Below are 21880 nucleotides of genomic sequence, written 5' to 3' on the forward strand. Positions count from 1 at the left end.
GCTGAAAATAGTTTTTAAAAGATTTGAAATACCAAAAATGAGGCAGAGAAACGTGGTAACATTTTCCATGAGAAGGTATATATAAAAGAAAGTGTCTCGTGTTATGATTTATCTATGTGGGAATTTTAAAAGATCCTGGTGGCAATTCTACTTATATGAGGGTAAGCAACAACTTACTTTGAATTTTCATTTAGTGCACTCCCAAGTAATGAACACATGAAGGAAGAAATGAGGTTATGAAAGACATAAAAGTATATTGTGCTTACTTTTAAAATCTTCATATATAGCTTTCATTTCAATTGAATGAAAGACAATAGAGACAATTGTGAGAAGAGATTATTCCTGTATAGTTGAAATATATTTTTAGTTCCATGTGCATCCAATTCTGCACCTTTAAAGTAACATAGAAACTAAGCACTGGATATCCAGTTAGAGTAGCCAATATAATTATTGTAATAGAAATAGCTATTACTATAAAAGTAATATTTCATTGCTTATTATATTTTCTTTCCCTAGACAATAGATCTATTTTCCAATAAAAGAGCAATAGCTAACAAATAGCACACAACAAATATGTGAATGAAGGAACACATACAATTACATTTTTAAACAAAACATATATTGTATACTCCAGATTTTCTCTATGATTATAGTGCTTTTAGTGAATTCCCCTTAAGTGCTCAAAAATAGATATTTTTACCTCCCTAGTGGCTATTTTTTTTTCTGTCAAGCATTTAGACACAGGTCTTCTAATTTAGTAATATGACTCTGAGAGATAAATATATTTTACATCAAGCATACCTGTATAGACGACTTGTAATTTTACTTTGAAATTCTGGAGAACAGCCATAAAAATTATGTTTGACAGATATTCACCCACCAAAATTGAGAAATTCAAAAAAAGTCAAATAAATGTCAGCAGCAGATGGAAGTTTAATAGACCAGCAACTAGCACATATTCTGACTTTATAAAAATAATCAGGACAAAATCTGGAAAACTTATTAAAAGTAGACTTTGATTCTTTACTAGAGTTTCCTGTCTATGTTGCTATGACTGGAATTTTCTAGACATGACCAAATGATAGAATTGAATACAGACAAGGTAATATGGTGTTGCTTTTTTGTATCCAGTTATACAAAAGATCCAATTATACTAATATTCAGCCTTATGGGATAGGGAAAAGAGGGAAATGGACATTTTATTATTTAAATACTGAACTATTTAAAGTTGTATTAAATTTTAAAGCATAAATCTCTAAAACCTGACATCTAAAAATTCAATCAAAATCTATGAATTAGAAATAAGCTTGCTCTCTCTTTTCCCCATTCTTAAAACAGCCTCACTCTCTTACTCTTTAGCAACAGAAGCAATATTGCTGCTCTACAAATTCTTTATATAATGGATTTCAAAACTGAGACTCATGATCTGTGCTGATCTTTTCCTTTTTGTGTTTTCTTTTTAAAATTCCTTACACACAAATTATTTGAGAGAATGAAGCATAAGGTATTACTATAGTAGAATTTACAGATTTAGATAGATTTCAAGAGGCTATGAAAAGCATGTACTTACGTCTCCTACGTTAAACAAACTGAAGTGTTCCACATCGATGGATTCTAGAAGTTGGGCCTATGATGTTGCTAAAATGATTTTTATAGTGACATTGAGTCATGAGCCAAATGGTGACTGGATAACATGCTAATTTTACTCCTGTAAATGGGACACATGAAATGAGACTCACAGACTTGGAGGAAAGAATGGAGAGAATGTCATCAGCATGCACTGAAGACTTCTCTTTAATCTGAATACTATGATTCCTTTTAAGTAAGAAAGAAAGAAAAAGAGTCCCCTTTTTCCACTATCACAAAATGCAATTATATAACTTCTCAACTTTGACTTTGTGAAATCATGGGAAGTATGTTTAAAGACCTTGAGTAGTTTACTGTGTGTTTAGTGTTTGGTCTACATTAGTATTTCTGAATTGTTTTGGTCTCAGATATCTATTACATGCTCAAAAATTATGAAGAACCCCACTTAGCTTTCATTCTCCAGGGATAAATCTACCAATATATAACATATGGGAAATTAGAAAAACTGAAAAAAATTAAATAAGTATTAATTCACCTCAAATACTATGAATAAACCCATTACACTTTATATAAATATTTTAATGAAAATAAAATACATTCTCCAAAGCAAAAAAAAAAAAATTAGTGACAAGTATGGCATTGATTTACATTTGCAACTCTGACTTAATTTTGCAAATGTCTGGCTTAATAAAAGACATCTGGTTTCTCATATTTGCTTCTGCATTCAGTATCTCTTAACATGTTGTTTTAGTTGAAGTATATAAGAGAATCTGGCTTAACAGAGATATTATTTTTTTTTAGCTGGAAAAGTGAGGAGAATTTTAATAGCCTTTTCAGATAATTGTGGCTTTTTTTCAATGTGGAATCTAAAGTCATATGAATATGCTTTCCATACTCTGCCTTTAGAAAGTTCCCATTGTCTTTCTTGCAGTTTGAAATGGTCTTTTGTCCATGCATTTTTTTTCCTTTCCTTTTTTTTTTTTTAAACTATCAGACATTGGTCATCTGGAAAATATTGGTACACTGGGTTATGTAAATTTCCCAAATGGTAGCACATTTAATTATACAATATCACATTTTTTGGCAACACCAACTATCTCATCTGAAAAGTCTTTAAGAATTGGGAAACTGACAAGTTCACAAGGGCAGATAATAAGTTTTCTGAAATCATAATTTTTGTTTGAAAGTTCAGATTTTTTCATTGGCAAAAGACACTGTTAGATTTTGCTTTCCTAGAAGTGACAAGCTCACTTTGTTCATTTTCAAGAAAATTTCTGCCAAATGTCCAAGTTTGAACAACTAGTTTGCCTGTCACTTGTTCGTTCAAGTAAAAATGGTGATCCATGAAAATAGTGTCTGGCTCAGCTCTCAACCCACAGTTGCACAAGGTGCTTTACTTGTGATAACCACATGTTTGATACACAACAGAAGTGCTTCATGAGATGTCCCATTTCATCACATGAATATTAAAAACATGTGTACTCAAAGGTCGAGATTCAAGAAAATGAATTTTTTTTTTACTCCTTCATCAAGTACATTCTTAGGTAAACCTGGAACTAAAAAAATACTAATTGTGAGTGTGTAGGGGTGCAGAATACATAGATCACTAGGAGAGTTCAGTGCCACTGACTTGCTTAGTGCAAAAGTGCCAGCAGTTCCCTGCCCACCCCCGCCTTGCTTTTGCATCATTCCTGCAAATGTCAGCCTTCTTCACCCCCCCGAATGGCATCATTACTTAATTTCTCCTCTCGAACTTTCTTTAGATCAGACTCAAGTACTTTTTCCCCCTACAATGTTTAACACGTAAAAACTTTAAAATGAGAACTCTTTACCTGTAAATGTTTAAAACGTCAGAAGTACTATCTTTCTTTAGAAAATATTTTTATAATTGGGCAACGAGTGACCTCAAAGCTACTCATAAATTCTTATACTCATTCCTGGTTTACCCCTATACTATCCCTAATAAAAACAATTTCTTTCTTTCTTTTTTTTGTATGCTCTTTAAATTTTATTTGTATCTTGCTTTCTTACTCTCCATAGCAAATCTTACCTAATAACTTTGTGGAGACCAAGGTCATCATTCATCTTCAATCTTCTTTCTTTATTATCACATTTAAAGTCATCCATCTCTTTATTCAAGAGTCCTTTTGCCCACCATTATTAATACCTGACTGGTGCTCTTGATTCTATCTTCTTCCTCATTATCATTCCTTCAATTCTGCCTCTTGCTTCTGGAGTCACAATTTTACTTCAGCTACTTCTTTAACACTTTGCAAATTGCTTACATCTTCCCTGTTATAAAATCTTTTATCTTTTAACTCTGCATTTTTTAAATCTTTCTTTTCTTTTCTTTTTCCTTTCTTTTTGAGACAGGGTCTCGCTTTGTTGCACAGGCTGGAGTGCAATGGAGCAATCAACCCTGCATGTTCTTTAAGACATTCATCTCTTTTTCTTTCATTTACTCCCATATAGGAAAAGAGGTAGATACTAATTTTCCCTGCTTCCTCTACACTGCTTTATTTTTAATTCCCCTTGTAATTTTACACATGTATCTATTAACTTAGGAGAACTGTTTTCTCAGGAACTATCACTACAGATTATTCACCAAATAATCTGTACACTAAATAATCACTACAGATTATTCACCAAATAATTATTCACCAAATAATTATTCACTATTGCAATAGTCTTTTCACAATAGTCATCCATATCAAATTGTATTTAGCGTTTTACACTGCACTTTGTTGTTGTTGTTGTTTTTATTTTTTTTTTGAGATGCAATTTTGCTCTTGTTACCCAGGCTGGAGTGCCGTGGCATGATCTTGGCTCACCGCAACCTCCGCCTCCTGGGTCGAAGCGATGCTCCTGCCTCAGCCTCCTGAGTAGCTGGGATTACAGGCATGCGCCACCATGCCTAGCTAATTTTGTATTTTTAGTAGAGACGAGGTTTCTCCATGTTGGTCAGGCTGGCCTCAAACTCCTGACCTCAGGTGATCCACCCGCCTCAGCCTCCCAAAGTATTTAAAGTACCAAAGCTCTTGGTATTCTCCTATTGGTCTTCTCAACCAGTTCTCATCTTTCCAGTCACACTCTTTCTCCATCTCCAGGTAGAATAAATAACTTTGTTATTGTGTTGATTTAATTCTGCCTTATGTGAGAATTTATTATTTTCATGTTGACCTCTTTATATTATATTTCTGGGTCTTTGATTTTCGAATCCACTACAACGTATGGCACAGAGTTTTGTATTTTGTTCCTAAATCCACAAAATGTATTGTGTAGATTGTTCTTGATTATCTTACTCAAGATCCTCCTTGTTTAAGTAACTTGATGGAGGTCATACAGTTGTTCATAGTAAAACTAGGCTGAGAATATGTGTCCTTATTCTTACCCAGTTCATTTTCCTGTCTAATGAAATATTTTTTATAAACTTAAGAAATAAACACAATTATGATCTCTAGCACACTTTCTTTTCTTATATTCACAATTATAACAAAAGATTTTTTAAAATAAGAGCAATAGAAAGCATCTAGAATCCCGAGTAATCTAACCTATTTTCACTTTGTTGATGGCTTCCTCTTTTAAGTTTTTTATCAAATATATATGACGAAAGTAGCAAATTAAAGCATGGAATAATTTGTTCTGTCCTCTTGTTAGGGCTTTTTATATCATATATTTAATATTTCAAAGGGTTTATAAATCATTTATCCACTAATCTTTGCAATACCCCTGCTGAGAAAGTCAATTAGCTGCAGAAGTACTGCTGGTTGGCAAGTGACAAGTAATATTACCTGCACATTACAAAAGAAGAAACTAAAGCAGCGAAAGGTTAATCGACTTGACCAATGTCTTACCCAGTCAGCAGCAGTACTGATGTCAGAGAGGGGACCAGGGTTTATTCACATCAAAATCACAAAAGCATTAAGGGCCTGGGGCTGGTGGTGTTCTTTGTTATATAATACTTGCCAAATTATTTGTTTTATCTTTTCCTTTACTGGCTCTGTAAGAGTCCAAGGAAGAAAGATACTTTTAAAATCTATAACCTCTCATTAATCTATGACTTGCCCTCCTATGTTAAATAAATACTTAGATTTTCAAAGGATATTAGAACACTGACACAGTTATCAAAATAACTCATATTAACTTTTTCATCTTTAAAATCACAAAAAGGATCCAATCAAGCTCAGTAATATTTTCTGGTCTGTTCCAAGATATAATAATGACCATAAGAATAACAAAACAGCTACAGTTTAATAGTGCCTTATGAATAACAACAATAACAAAAACAAATATCACATATGTGCCAGATATTACATTTGTGTATATGGATTATATAATTTAAATTTCTTAACAACTCTCTCAAAACAGTATTCTCATTATCTCACTTTAAAAGATGAAATAATAAAGGTTGAGAAATCTTAAGTCATGAAACTAATAGGTGATTTAACCATTTACAGTTACCATTTTCCAATGTTTGCAATGGGGTATAAACTTCCTTCACTTTCTGTTAATGGTTTGCCATCAATATTTCTTTTTAAATATGTAAGTAGTTTACATTATGTTTTGAGGTATTACTCTATAGGGTGATAGTCTATTGATATCTCAACAGTATCTGGGTTTTGAATATTATGATCTCCTATGCAGAGTATTAATTGACACCACCATCTTTTCCTTGATTTCTGTATTTGTTCTACAAACACTTCCTATTCCATCTCCCACAAATCTGGTTTAATTATCCAGGTGATGTTCCTCATATTCAGTTGCCTCACTGTTAGGGCTGTTTTGCCTTGTGATAGTAAAAGCACACTCTGTAGAGACTATGAGTTTGAGAAAGACCTATGAAAATATTGACACCTAAAAAAAAAGCTTCCAAAATATTTTTGAAAATGCAAAAGTGAGATTAAAAGCATGTTTTATTAATATTATCAGCACTAATATTACAACTCATGAAATGCATCTCCTACTTAGTTATGTAATAAATTATATTAAATATGTGATTTGGGTACATTTTAATATATTTGATAAAATGTAGTGTGGAGCTTCCAAAAGTGCAATTGCCCAGGATGGGAGAAACCTTAAAAATGGCTCTGCTCATAATGAACTAGAAGTGACTTTGATTGGCAGGTTGAGGCAGAGATGGTAGGCCCTGAGAATAAGGGAGCAGGGGTACAGTGGAGAAGACTGCCTGGTGAAATAGGAGAGTCAGAAATTAGTGATTTATTGAGTGGGAAGCATGAAGGTAGAGGATTCTAGGTTGACAATTTTATAATTGTATCTAGATTTCTAACTTGGATAAATGAGAGGCCAGCGCTGTTTAGTGAAGGCAAAAGGAACAGCAACGTGGAAAGTCTAAGAATGCCATTTTAATATGCCACAATGCTACATTTAAGCTAAACTCGGCGATCTTTTCTTTTCTGAGTGAATGAAAATGTGTTAATTAAAAACACACATTTCATACACATGTTAATATCTGCTATTCTGCAAGCAAGTATTTTCTGTACAGTGTCTAAATATCTACTCCAATTGAAAAAGTGCTTAAACACTTCGATATGCCTCTTTTCAACCAAAAAGAAAAACAGTTGCTATGACCATGTTTCAACATATTTTAAATCTACACATAATCACTGCCAACTTATAATATCTTCTCTGCAGATGCTAATTTCCTATATAGCATTTTTTATCCCCTTTAACTACCGAAAATGTAATTGTTCAGTATTATAATTAATGTTTTTCATTGCTATTACATGTCTGAACGTTGTTAGAATTTTTTGTTAATCTTTTTATTAATGGAATGCTCTTCAGTACAATGTGTAATACTCTTCTTCTCTGACACTGTTATAAGTTATTTCAAAGATTTTCCATACACTTGTTTTAAATAGAATTTTCAAATCTTTCAGGCTAGTTTAAGTCAGTAGAATAGGCTCTAGAGAAAAGAAAATGCTGAAGAGCAGAAATGTGATTTAAATGTAAGTGTAAATAAGAAAGTATCAATTTGGCTAATGAGAAATATACCCATATATATAAAATATATAATGGATATATCAATCAATAGACATTTCAAAATGAGATTACCCACTGAACTATTTTAAAATATTAATTTAAAAAGTGGTCAAATCGCTATACTAACAAAATAAAAAATTTTTATAAGGTAACAAGATAAACAATATGTGTATTTATTTTGGCCAAGAGACAAGTTGTTATCTGGAAAATCATGACATGTTGTATATTATCAAAATTACTATCAATATCAAGCAGCTCTACTATTGACTCTCTTATCAGGACTAGAAATTATTATTATGACTCTATTCCATTACCAGGAATATTCAAGAAACTATTTAAAATGGTAAACATTAATTTTAACAAATAAAAACCAATCCGTCTGAGGAAGAGGTCTCTGTGAACTGAGACGTTAAAAGATCTCAAAATCTTTCCTTTGACTACAATATAAACTACTCGAGATTTATATTTTCTAGTTTGCACTCTAAATTTTAGAAAAGTGTTTTCTGCACAATTCAGGGTACAAAGTAAATACATACAAATAAAAATGCTTGAATGTATTACCTTGTGGTACAAATTAGAATGTCTTTCATATTTACATAACTCTAAGATTTTTATTCCAGCATTATGCATTAGTAATGTTTGTGTCTAATTCCCATAATATTTTGTGTCAACCAAACTCATTTGAGTTATAATTAGAAGATCTGGTGCTTATCTTCTAGGCTTTCATCATTGCATGTCACTTCTTTAATTCACACCAACTTTTAATATCTTATAACACAACCAAAGACTCTATAAACACATATAATAAGTACTATGCAAATGACTCAGGATAAAACAGGTTTCAGATGTGAAATTATAGCCATGCTTGGCTATACTTCCATCTAAGTGCTTCATCTGAATAGAGGTGTTCAACCCAACTGCATATATAAATCACCTAGGGTGACTTTTAAACTTACCAATGGCTGGCCCCACTATCAAATCTAATTATTGTCTATATGATAATAATTGTTTTTCAACTGAGAGCTATATTTGATTGGTTGCAAAGGCAGCACACACACACACACACACACACACACACACACACACTTCCCAGTACTTTTAGAATTGTAGAACAGGGTTAATCATAACTACTGAGTTTAAATGTTACTTATCAACATGTTAAAATGCAAATGAGTAGGGGAAAATTAAAAATAAGCTGTTTTACATATATTTTTAAAAGTCTTATAGAAATCCTTAGGAAATTAATATGAAATGGGAAAACATGAAAATCTTGTTGCTTTCTATACTCCCTCGCCTGTGGCAATGCAAACAACAGAAATCATTCTGGGACTTCAATTAACCCATTGATGCCAGAGGTTGCAAATTTCTTTTTTGAAAAATCAGATTTTGGTCATGACTTTGAGCAGTGGGATATAAATGACTCCCACAAACTTCCCGTTCCGATAATGGAACACTAGGCATAAATAGGTTAAGGAAGGTTATAATAGATTAGGTCTAGCCAACATTGTCTCTTTCCCATCTCCCTCTAAGGTATGACAACTCCAGTCCCCACCTTGCTGTCTCCAACTATAATCTCCTCTACTAAAATGTGTTTTTAGACTTACTGTTATACAGTAATTCAACTGTAAAAGACTGCAAATGCAAGGAGAGTCATTTAAAGAAGAAAGGAAAATGCTCTCACCAATTTTTAACACAGAAACAGCATTTTGAGAGTGAGTTACAAAAAAGTAAAATTGAAAAATATTTCTTACAGCTAATACTTGCAGGTAATGCTATCATCCCTCTCACAAAAGCAAGAGGGATGAGGCATAGAAGGAACGTGGTGTTGAGCGCAATGAAAACAAGCGGTTACTGCAATCTGTTACAAGCTGCATTCAATTGACTAGAAGACAGGGGTTTCAATGCCATAATTTTTACAGTATTTGCTTGCCATCTGATGTGGGAAAAATATTAATTTCTCTGCACTTCAGTTTTCACGCCTCCAAAATGTGGGTTCTCAAACTAAAGACATATTTCAAAACTTTTCAAGGTCTAAAAATTGCTGACCTTAGTGTCTGTGTGCCCTTCATAAAGGGCAAGTCTTCACAAAGTATGGTATTCTTCTAAAAGGCCTTTGAAGTAAGAAAAACCTATATTTAGAAAGCTCATTCAGTGTCCCTGGGTGTTCTCATGTCTTGCTGCTATTTATAACCAGGTATAGGCCAGTAGACAACAGCTTTGCTTTAAATAAATAAGTGCCCAGGTTTCTAAGAGTTAAAGAGAAGTTTTTCATTTTTCTAAGTGTGGAGTTGAGAAATTGTTGAAAACAGGAATTTTTTTGAACTTGTGTGCTGAATTGCCCAGTTGTTACATGGCCTGACATGGATGATTTAAAAGGTTGCATTTCTGTTTGGATATATAATTGTCACCCTGCTGCTTTATCATCGCCCTCTTACAGGGTAAACATGTTCAACTGTTTTGAGTTTGCGAGTGTGAATGTCCCTTATGATTTGTTTTTTCTTATGAATTTCATGCCCATTTATTCCAATTTGAATGCAGGTAGAAATATATAAAGTTCTTGAAGAACGTATTTTCATTCTTATGAATCTTGTTGATTTTATTGTAATACAGAGAACTTTACTAATTTTATAGACATTCGTAGAGTAAGAACATCAAAAGAGAACAAAAACATTGATACAGTTTGGCTTTGTGTTCCCACCCAAATCACATCTTGAATTGTAATCACATAATCCTCACGTGTTGTGGGAGGGACCCAGAGGGAGGTAACTGAATCATGGGGTTGGTTCCCCCCATGCTGTTCTCGTGATAGTGTGTGCTCACAAGATCTGATGGTTTGAAAAGTGTCTGGCATTTCCCCTGCTTGCACTCATTCTCTCTCCTGCCACCCTGTGAAGAGGTGCCTTCCACCATGATTTTAAGTTTCCTGAGGCCTCTCCAGCAATGTGGAACTGTGACTCAATTAAACCTCTTTCCTTCATAAATTACCCAGTCCTGAGTATGTCCTTATAGCAGCGTGAGAATGGACTAATACAAACATCATTAGAAAAAAAATCCCAAAGCCTCAGAAAAAAAAAAAAAAACCACGAAATATTGCTGGGATTACATGGTATTAGCAAGATAGATTAGCACCACTAGGCTAGAAGCCCACTACCATTGTAAACAGCTTTTAACTATACTAGCTGCCTGAAGAAGGATTATCTGACTCAGGGATGACTTGTCTTTTGTTCATAATTTTAAAACTATGACCTCACACTTACAAAAACGTTGAAATTACAGTAAAAAAGACAGTAAAAATGGCTTATTTCTCAAGCCATTTGAGAGTAAGCTGTCAACACAATACCCTGTCAACCCCAAATGCTTCCTACAAACATATCCAAATATTAACAAGAAAACCTGACAATTAACACTGATAACGTTACTATAGTACTGTCTAATCCTCAGACTTCTTCAAGTTTTGTCAATTATCCCAATAATGCCCTTAATAACAAAAGGATTAGCCTAAAATCACATTTCATTGAGTTGTCCTGTCTTAGTTTCTTTTATCTGGTACATTTTCTTGGATTTCCCTTGAAATTCATGGCCTTAAAACCTTTAAAGACACAGACTAGTTATTTTGTAGGATTTAGCTGTTTGCGTTTGTCTCATGATTAGATTCAGAAGATGTGTTCTTTGGCAGGAAAATCACAGTGAAGCTCTATTCTCACCACATCCTATCAACAGACAATTTGGGCAAACTTTTAATTTGTACTCTTATTGGGATACTAATTTTACTCATTTGATTAAAAGGTGCCACCCAGTCTTCTCCACTGTAAAGTTATTTATTTCTTTTTTAACATTAATACATTTTGTGGCAAGATACTTTGTGCTTATGTAAATATCCTATTTCTCACCGAACATAGTGTATTCAATTTATTTATATTGATATAAACTCATTGACCATTTTATTAAATTAACTATAACGAGTTTCTATTATTATTTATTTTGAAGCTCAGATTGTTCGAGATTTGCCCAGGGGAAATCCTTTCAATTTGGCCAATATGTCCTTTGACATCTCTCCGTCATTCTTTGATATGTTTCTTGCTTCTTGGAAAAATATGTTCTAGGGTCATCTTATGCTTTCTCTGATCTGAATCAGCCATTTCTCCAGAAAGCTCTGGTTCCTTCACTAGGAGAATTGTATCTAGACACCAAGATCTGGACACTCGGTTTGCTCATTGCTATTGGGGAATAGCTGCCCCAGGTCTTTGCAATAGACTGAGCTATGGGATTTATGTGTATGTAGACATACATACATACATACATGTGAAAACACGTTCATCTACATTTATATAGTCACACACATATATACCTTACATCTATGTTTAATTCTATATTTGCTAAATATATTGAAAACCAGCACTTTCATTCCCCCATTTTCATCCAGCACCAGAGTTCATTCTAGCTTTTGCCTATATCATACTTCAACTTCCTCCTCAGACAGTGACGAACACTGATTACCTTCATCTTTAATATTCGCACTTATTAGATCAGTCTCCCTGTATTTTAACAAATTATTGTTGCTACCGCTTTTCTACCCCATATAACATTCTCCCCACCTAGCACAGACTATAACTATCTGTATTGAGTGGTTGCTGTGGCCACTCCCCCATGTAGATGTCCTTCTCCTTCCAATAACTTTCAACAGCTCACACTATGCTCCTCGGTGCAGACACCCTCCTTCTACTTCTTGGGCTTTAATAGCGAATGCCCAACCTCTGCAATACCCTGTATACCCACCCTGCCCATGGTGACAAAGGCTTACTAGGCCTCATCGAATGGCTTTTGTACTAAATTGTTTAAGAAAGGAAAGGACAAGGAAGAGGATGAGGAAAGGAAAGTGGTAAAGAATGGAGAGAAACAATATTTTTTCCTAGAGAATATTAGAAGTGGTTCTTTAGGAAGTTATAAAGACAATATGCAGTATCAGCTAAATAATTAAGCCTAGATTACATATTCTTTACATATCTGTATCTATATGCTCTGTATCTTTATACCTATGACGTATGTATGCATCATTTTATAGCAATAAAATATGTGACAAAATTTATAATATTTATCTAAATATTTTAACACTTTGCAACTTAAAAAATTATATAGCACAATTCAATGATTAACAGTTCATTTCTATGAACGGATTTTCAAGTCTCCATGCCAAGAGTGCTTGGGATAGTATCTGTAGTGGTCTTTATTGGATTGTCTTCCTCTTTTGCCACTCAGGATTCATGTAATCTGCTGGTCCTCAATTGCATACCACTGGTGCTCTGCACCAGCCCATGTTTATCTGAACAAATGGTATCTGAACAAATATACCAGCTTGGTATTTCTCAAAGGGTTGTCTGTAAACCATATGCAGCAGAATCACCTGAAGACCTTGTCAAAAGGCAGGTCCCCAGGCCATCTTGATTTCCTGTTCAGAATCTTTATGGGTGGAAATGGTTGTCTGGAACTCAACTCAGGTGATTCTTATGCATTAAATATTGAAGCCATGGTGTAACTCACATGTCTACAATTCCTCAGATTTCTCTGTTTAAAATACACACCTTTGCTCTATCACTTTTGCATTTGTTATTTAATAAACTTGCTCATTGCTAAACGTGTAAATACCCTCCAAAGTAAAATGTATGTATCTTTCGCAAAATGTCTCTCACCAAATGTCTCCACAAAATGAAAATGCAACTATCTTCTGAGATCTTATTTTGAGGAATCTTACAGGTCTTCCAGGTTCAGAAAATAACAAGTGCAAAGGTCCTAATGCTGGAAAAGTCTTTTAGGGAAAAACATTCTAGAGGCGAGTGTGTGAGGGGGAAAGTGGTAAATGAGTTTGGACAGTAAGGCAGAAGGAACATTGACTAAGGCCATGTAGGTCAAAGAAGACAGTTTAATTTTTATTTTAAAAGTGATGGCAGCCAGGTTTTGGACAGGAATGTTACCTGGTTTCAATTTCTTTGGAAGATTATTCTGGCTATTGTACTTGTTATAAACTAGAAGGACCGTGGCAAGAGGGGAAGGAGGAAGATCCTGTAAGAGACTGCCTGTTGCACTAGGTGAGGCACGCAATGATGGCTTGCTGTAGGGTGAAGATGGTGAGAGGTAGAGGGATCCAGGACAGATTTTAAAGTTAGAGGTGGAAAGAGTTTCTTATGGACTACATGTAGAAAGTGTTGGAAAGTGAAAGTTTAGGGATGAATCCCAAGCTTTTGGCTTGAGCAAATGGAGATGGAAACAACTGGAGTGAAAGTGATAGAAAAAAGTAAACTATTTCATCGTATTTGCTAATTCTGAAATGTCTATGATATATAAAGTAGAGATATTTAATGGGAAATGGGAATTATGAATCTCAAGCCTGGGTGAGTGGTGAAGGCTAGAGGTATGAATATGGGAGTCATAGTCATCTGCCTATTGAAGCAATGGGACAAGAATAAAACTCATGTGCACAGACAGAAAACCGTAGAGGGCCAAGAATGGGTTTTAGGGCACTCTAGCAATAAACACTAAGAAATGGAGGCATCACAAAGGAGACCAGAAAGAAATGTGAAGTGAGAAAGGAAGAAAACTAGGAGAGTATGGTGTTCTAAAAGCCAGTCAAACAAAGCATCAATGTTGGAAATTATGACAGCTTATTTTCCAAAGTTTGTTGTACTAATAACTTAAAACTTGATATTCTAAAGAGAGCTTTTAGCAAACAGAAAAAAATAATGATTTTTTTTCTAATACAAGTGATTGATTGTAACAGCATAGGAACTGGAAATGTGAAAAAGGCATCAAGAATTTAGGTAGAACATGATTTGAAACAAAAGTGTTCATTTAAGATACAAGTACACAATGTTAAGACATAATATTTTGTCTATCAACTGCAGCTACAGCATGCCGTAAGTGAAGATGAATGATTACAGTTTAATATCAATTTCAGGGGAAAATATTTGAGTCTTCATAATTTTTAAATAGATTTTAAAAATAGGCTTGAGACTTGTCATAAGTGAAACAGAATTTTATAAACGATCATAACAATTTTAGAATCAGAATAAAGTTTACATATAAAATGACTTACTTGAATTCACATGGTTCATTTTTGTGTGAAGACTAAGACTCAGGTTTTCTGATTACTGAGTATTATTTATTACTTTAACACAGTCTTGAATATCTTCCAACCATCTATAAGTCATCTATAAAATGACTAAAAAGGGGCTTACCAGTGATATCTTACATTTTAAAATAAAATTCTAAGTAATTAGAACTAGGAGAAATAAGAATCATGAGGATTAAATTGTAAGAACAGCTTATAAGAGGGGGAAAAAGTAAGAGATACATTTCCACATGGACAGATAGGAGATTTTAGGAGAAAACAATCAAAACTTTATTTATACATGTTTATATTAGCTTAATGAAACAAAGACAACCATCATGGGACTAGCAGATAATTTTGAATATGAATTTTTGAATATGAAGACTGGTACAGATTAACATCCAATTACACTAAAGACCAGATAAGGTCTTCGTTCTATTACAGCATATCAGGAATAAGGATACCTCTTGATACTTTGGTATGTGCTGTTTTGGGAGAATGAACCTTACTACAAAGTGAACATTTATGTCAAGAAGTAGTTTAGTATATAAATTGTAGTCATATATGAATACGACTTAGTAAATTTAGGTATGTCATGAAAGTTATGTTAGGCTACTTTGAAAAGTTAGAAATGACCAGGTTAACTAACTTTTTTTCTTTTTTTTCAAACTTTTATTTTAGGTTCAGTGGTACATGTGCAGGTTGTTATATAGGTAAACTCATGTCAAAGGGGTTTGCCTCATAGATTATTTTGCCACCCAGGTACTAAGCCTAGTATCCAACAGTTATCTTTTCTGCTCCTCCCCCTCCTCCCACGCTCTACCCTCAAAAGGTCCCAGTGTCTGTTGTTCCCTTCTTTGTGTTCAGGAATTCTCATCATTTAGCTCCCACTTATAAGTGAGAACATATGGTTAGGGGAGTGATAGCATTAGGAGATATACCTAATGTAAATGACGAGTTAATGGGTGCAGCACACCAACATGGCACATGTATACATATATAACAAACCTGCACGTTGTGCACATGTACCCTAGAACTTAAAGTATAATAAAAAAAAGTAAGTGAGAACATATGGTATTTGATTTTCTCCTTTTGAATCAATTTGCTAAGGATGATGGCCTCCAACTCCATCCATGTTCCTACAAAAGACATTATCTCATTCTTTTTTATGGCTACATAGTATTCCATGGTGTATATGTACCATATTTTCTTTATCCAGTCTATCATTGATGGGCATTTAGGTTGATTCCATGTCTTTGCTATTGTGAATGGTGCTGCAAAGAACATTTGTATGCATGTGTCTTTATAATAGAATGATTTATATTCCTCTAGGTATATAAAACCAGTAATGTGATTGCTGGGTCTAATGGTAGTTAACTTTTCTTTTTAATGCCAGAATAACTGTTACATAAAATATCTCACTATGCCACTGTCAAAGACAAAATCCTGGGACTGCAGAGGTCCATTGTCTAACCACCTAAAGCTGCATAGTTCACTCATTAGCCACATGTGGCTTTTGAACCCTTTAAATGCAGGCTAGTTTGACCCAGGTGCTGAAATTTTAATTTAATTTAATTTTATTTTATTTACAACTATTTTTTCAAAAAAACACGTGGCTAATGGATACAGCGTTAGACAGCACTGACAGCATTCCCATTATCACAGAAACTTCTATGGAACAGAGTTGATCTACAACATTTAAAAACTTTTTACATTTATTCTTCTTTGTTAAGAAAATCGACTCTTATTAACAGGTAATATTAGCAAGATGGTTGATACAAGCTCAAGCTCCAAAAACCTATTTAACTTGATTGAACTTAAATAACAATGAGAAATAAGTATGAAAAGATAAATAGAAAATGAACATAAGATATTCTTCAGAATTTTCCAGAATAGGAAATATAGTGACTATTAAACAGATGAAAAGATTTTCAACCTATTGGTAATTAGGGAAACGCAAACTAAAACTATTAGAGACTGAATTATGTTTCCCAGAAATTCATATGTTGAAGCCTGAGTCCTCAGTGTGACTGCATTTGGAGATAGGCCCTTTAAAGAAGTCATTTAGGTTAAATAAGGTCTTAAACATGAGGCTGTAATCCAATATGACTGGATTCCTTATAAGAAGAAAAAGACTCCAGGGATGCGTGCAAACAGTGAAAAAGCCATGCGATGACATAGCAGGAAGGCAGTAGTCTTCAAGTAAAGGAGAGAGGCCTCAGGAGAAACTAAACCTGCCAACACCTTTCTGGACTTCTAACCTCCAGAACTGTGTAAAAATAAAGTCTGTTACTGAAGCCATAGACTCTGTGGTATTTTGTTATGGCAGCCCTAGCAAACTAGCACAAAGACCAATTGAGGTTTTATACTAACTAGATTGGCTGATCTAACTGGTGAGGCTGTAGAATCATAGGACTGCAACTTGACTGAGTTACTTTGAGTTTCAAAGTTGACTTGAGTAACTTTGAAAAAGATTTTGGCATTATCTTTTAAAGCTGAATATTCAAATTCCCAATGACCCAGCAGTTCTAATCTTGGTTACACATGTTAAGATAAATCTTGCACGTGTATAATAGGAGGCATTAAAATACATGCTCATAAAACATTGTTAATAATAGATCCAAAACAACTTAAATAACATCAACAGGATAATATACACATTTTTTACATTTGTACAACATTGTATTATACAGTGATAACAATGAATAAACACTAGCTGAAACAAAATAGATATCTTAGAAACATAATGATGTTGAGTGAAAAAAAAGCAAACACGGTTACAGAAAGTATGATGCCAATTTTATAAACCACAAAACAACCCATACTTAATAAAAAATACATAAAAATTAAATGAATGTTAATATGAAACCAAGAGCAGAGTTACACTTTTTATGACAGAAAAAAAGAACCAGAGAAAAGCACAAAGAAAGATTCTGCAGCGTTCATTCTAGTTCTTAGTTTTGGTGGTGTGTTTGCAAGAGCTTATTTTTATTATGTTTCATAACTTACATATAACAGATTTGCATGCATTACTTTGCATGTATCAAATACTATATAATAATGTTTTTAAAATAAAAATTTCCTGGTTACCGAAGATAACCTTTAGACATTAATTGTGGAGAAGGAGATCTAATCCAAAACCACAGATACATTTATTTATGAAAATTTTGTACTTAGAGACCTTTCAGCTAAGAAAAGAAATTCTTCCTTTCTCACATGAGAACTTTATGCTACCTAATGAAGCTCCCTACTTTGGGGCAATTTTCTGTCTTTATTTAAGTGATACTAGTCTTTTGGCTGTGTAGAAATTAAAAAAAAAACTGATAGCTACATCTCCTGTTCCCAAGAGAATGCAGGAAAAGAATAAGGTGTGGGAGACAATCTTATAGCGTATTGATAAGTACATACAAAGACAAAAATTGTGCATAGTGAATGCTCCATCTAGCAATTCAAAATTGTTATTAGAAGTATATCTGAATATCATAATTGATAAAATAATCAAATAATCAAATATGAGTAAATGTCCTCTTATTTTGAAACCAGTTTCAGTGTGCTATTTTAGATCACTAGTTCACTTTCACACCTGGGAGAGTGTGTGTGAGTGTTTTGGCTTTGTGGTAACTGGATTATGCTAAATTTTACATTTCCTTCTTTAATGAAATGGATTTTGTTCTCTCTTGGAAATGCAGCAGATAGCAACAGCAGAATATAGAGAAATAGCTGCTGCAGCTGTACTACCCATGGAAAAGTATAAATAACAATTTTAGCAGCCAGTGATTCTGAAATTGCCCTTAACTGTGTCATTATAAAAATGCTTTAACAAATATGTTTTACAGTAAGGTGACTATAGCAAAAAGCAATGTATTGTATATTTCAACATAGCTAGAAGAGAAGATTTTGAATGTTATCCCCACAAAGAAATAATAAATGCTTAAAATGATGGATATACCAATTACCCTGATTTGATCATTATACAATGTATATATGCATTAAACATCACACTATACCCCATAAATATGTACAATTACTGTATCAGTTATAAATCTGAAGAAAAGAAAAATTTGCAAGTAATATAGTTAAGAAATTTATCTGATGGATTTTCTCCCCAAGCGCTAATCATTGAATAGTACATCTAATGAAGGTACTATGCCTAAATGTAAAGGATAATATGTAAATTATTAAAAAGCAGTCTCAGAACTAGATAAATTGTCAGCTATATCAGCAGACTCAGATTCAGGCTTTCATGTCACAGATACTTCTGTCACAGACCTTGGCAAATATGTGTTTTGTGTTGGTCTTATAATTGTCCTTAGAATCATGGGGACTTACTCATTAATTCAAAAAGATTTATGGCCCACATTTTCTGTGTTAGTTATAGTACTGGGTTCTGAGACTACAGAAGCCAACACACAAAGCAATCCAAGGACAAACTTTTTCTCTTCATTCATCCATTATTCAGTATGTGTCTTCATTTTGAGTACTGACTAGGGATCAAGTGCTGTGCTAAATATATATATTAATAAGTATATATTAATATAACTGCAAATGAGAAGATGAGCCACTTATTATGATGTTACTGCTGTTTTTTTCTTTTCTTTCCATAAAATGGGATGTCCTTTTGCCCCAAATTTTGGTCTTAAATTGCAAATGAAAAGAAAATTCTCAGTGGGATGCTGACGTGCATAGATAAATGAAAACAGAGCTCCCCTTTCACATGCTCCATTCACCTCCCTTTCAACTCTCTATACGTGCTCACTTTGATTGTCCCAAGACCAAGATGAGAAGTGCCCCATAGGAACCAAAACAACTTCCTTACATCATTCATTAGGACTGTTCCTCTTAAAGAACTAAATGCCATCATGACCCATAATTTTCGTGACCTTCATAGAGGGTCACGGAGACAACCTACGAAAATGATTTGTTTTAAAAGAAAATACTGAAAGGGTTAATCTGCTGCTCCACAGGCCTAACCTCCTGGGATTAAACCACAGGCATGGAGCTCACTAAGTGTACTTAGTAACAACAAGCTAAAAATAGAAAAAAGCATCATGCTGTTATTGTATGAGTTTCCCTCCAGGGTTTTGTCTGATAAACATCACAACCTCCAAGGGGATTGTGAACAGGTTCCTTGTAGGGTAGGTTAGATACTTATTTTTTCAGACAGTCACACCATAACCAGTTCTCAGCATACTTATTTTAATTTTAATTACCATACATATTTAAGGTAATTAAATGTTTGAGAATTAGTGTTCCTACCTGATTGGAAACCTTCTTGTCTTTAATTCATTGACTACACTAGATCTCTTTTTTCTTGGAGGTGACCTTCAGATTTCTATCAGAAATCACTTCTTTGGGGAAACCAGGGCTTCTCAGAAAGTCAGGAAACTGAAATGGAGATAGCAAGAGAAAGGGAAATTATCTGTACATATAAGTTTCATTTTTAAAAATTTTAAGCAAATGTTGAAGCATCCGTTGTTTGAACAGTATCATAACTTCAGGAACTTTCATGGTTATGAGTATGAATTCTCACAACACAAACACGTGATGAGAGTATAGGTTGAATTTTGGGATTTCAAGTCAAGCAGTCTTCAAAAGAGGCCTGGTTAGCCTTTGTTAATTAATTGTGTGTGTGTGTGTGTGTGCAGCTTTTTTTGTGATGGGGTGGTGGGGAAAGAAATCTGTTGACTACTAGTCAGTGATTTAGAGGGCAAAAAGGGCAAGTTTTCTGTCTTTTCTTTAATATTCACTTTGGTTCTTCAGTCTTCATCTAGATTTCTCTTCTATCTTCACTTAGATCTTCAAAAAATTAATTTGACTAAACTTAGTTCTTCATAAACATTGGAATTTGTTGAAGGATATTTACAGAGACTTTTAATGTCTGTTCAAGCTTTGTCACACACAAAATGTGTGTGTGTGTGTGTGTGTGTGTTTGGCTTTTCTTGTGATGAGATGGAGGGAGAGAATAAATCTGTTGGCTACTACTTAGAGATTTAGAAAGATGGACAGATTTAGAAAGATGGATATTAGGTCAAAGTGAAGCAAATTATGCAAAAAGGTTCCAACACTGTGATTTTGAAACAATAATAGCAGAATTCTGGGTGACTAAGGAGTAGTCTTCTCAAATTATACTCATACCTGTTATAGACCACCTGTTCACAAATTCTATACTATCATTCATCATTTATGGAAAACAAATGACATGATCTCTCTTTCCCTCCACTTATTGGCCATTCTCATATACCTTTTTTCTAACTTTAATGTCATACTCTTTTCTATCTGTTTGAGAACGTTAGAATCTAGGAGCGACAGACAATGAGCCAGCCCTCAGCATCTGTACCAGTGATGACCCTGAAAGGAACATTGGCCTATTAGGAGACTAGAAGTGATTTGGGATTGTCTTAGACTGATTTCCCTCAGAAGCGGAGCCTGAGAGAAGAATTTGAATTCAAACTGTTCCTGGAAAGTGAGCAAGGAAACTCAGGAGTAGAGTGGGAATTGAGAATAGAGGCATGAAAGAAAGCCAAGAGAGGCACAGCACTGAACAGGTTACTCTTGGGGGGAACTGTTACAAGTCCCTCAGAGGAGTCCTGTGGAACCCTGAAGAACATTCCTCAGGGTTATCCCCACCAGTGGGTGAGAAAGTCGAAGTATTTATATCCCATATCCCCTCTGTCATGGATTGAAAGTTTCAACCAGATATGTTATCTCCTGCACACTTCTGGCCTGCCCTAAAGAGGTATTTGCAGGTGACAGCACAATTCTATCAGTATGCACTGAAATGCTGAGTGTAGGGGGAGATGTAGGTGGGCCTCTGACAGCATCGGATACAGTGGTAGCGGGGTATTAAAGGTTATCTTGTAAGTCCAAATGGATAAACTTTAGTTCCTGGGTTGACAGTTTTCTTTTGAGGTAATTAAGTACTAATGCGTTGATAACAATGTCCCCTATTAAATCAAATTAAAGGTCCTAAGTGTCTAATCTCCTGGAAAACTTTGTATCTTTGATACAGTCCTAGTTAAAAAAAAAAAGGAAAAATTAAGATTTCAAGTTGACCATTCATTCATTACTCATTTAACACTCACTGAACACCTAATGTATACCAAGGATTAAGCTAGACTTCAGTGTAACCTTTATTAAAATCATTATCTTACCATCAAGAATTTACTTTATTGGGGCATCCAGATAGTACAA

General features: G+C 34.1%; 1 protein-coding gene across 4 annotated transcripts in view; it reads right to left on the reverse strand.

Moving 5' to 3' along the window:
• The window catches only part of PKIA (cAMP-dependent protein kinase inhibitor alpha), an 87017-nt gene that overhangs the window by 10411 nt on the left and 54726 nt on the right, over positions 1-21880 (reverse strand). For 2 of the 4 annotated variants that reach the window (XM_004047175.5, XM_063709202.1), the window contains exon 2: positions 19946-20074. The exons of 1 other annotated variant lie outside the window; for it this stretch is intronic. The gene's annotated coding sequence lies outside the window, so the exon portion shown is untranslated. Of the gene's footprint in view, positions 1-1570; positions 1684-19945; positions 20075-21880 lie in introns of those variants that run through there. One more of the 4 variants, XM_063709203.1, reaches the window with a different exon arrangement.

Source organism: Gorilla gorilla, chromosome 7, assembly GCF_029281585.2.
Source record: "Gorilla gorilla gorilla isolate KB3781 chromosome 7, NHGRI_mGorGor1-v2.1_pri, whole genome shotgun sequence".
Taxonomy (NCBI): domain Eukaryota; kingdom Metazoa; phylum Chordata; class Mammalia; order Primates; family Hominidae; genus Gorilla; species Gorilla gorilla.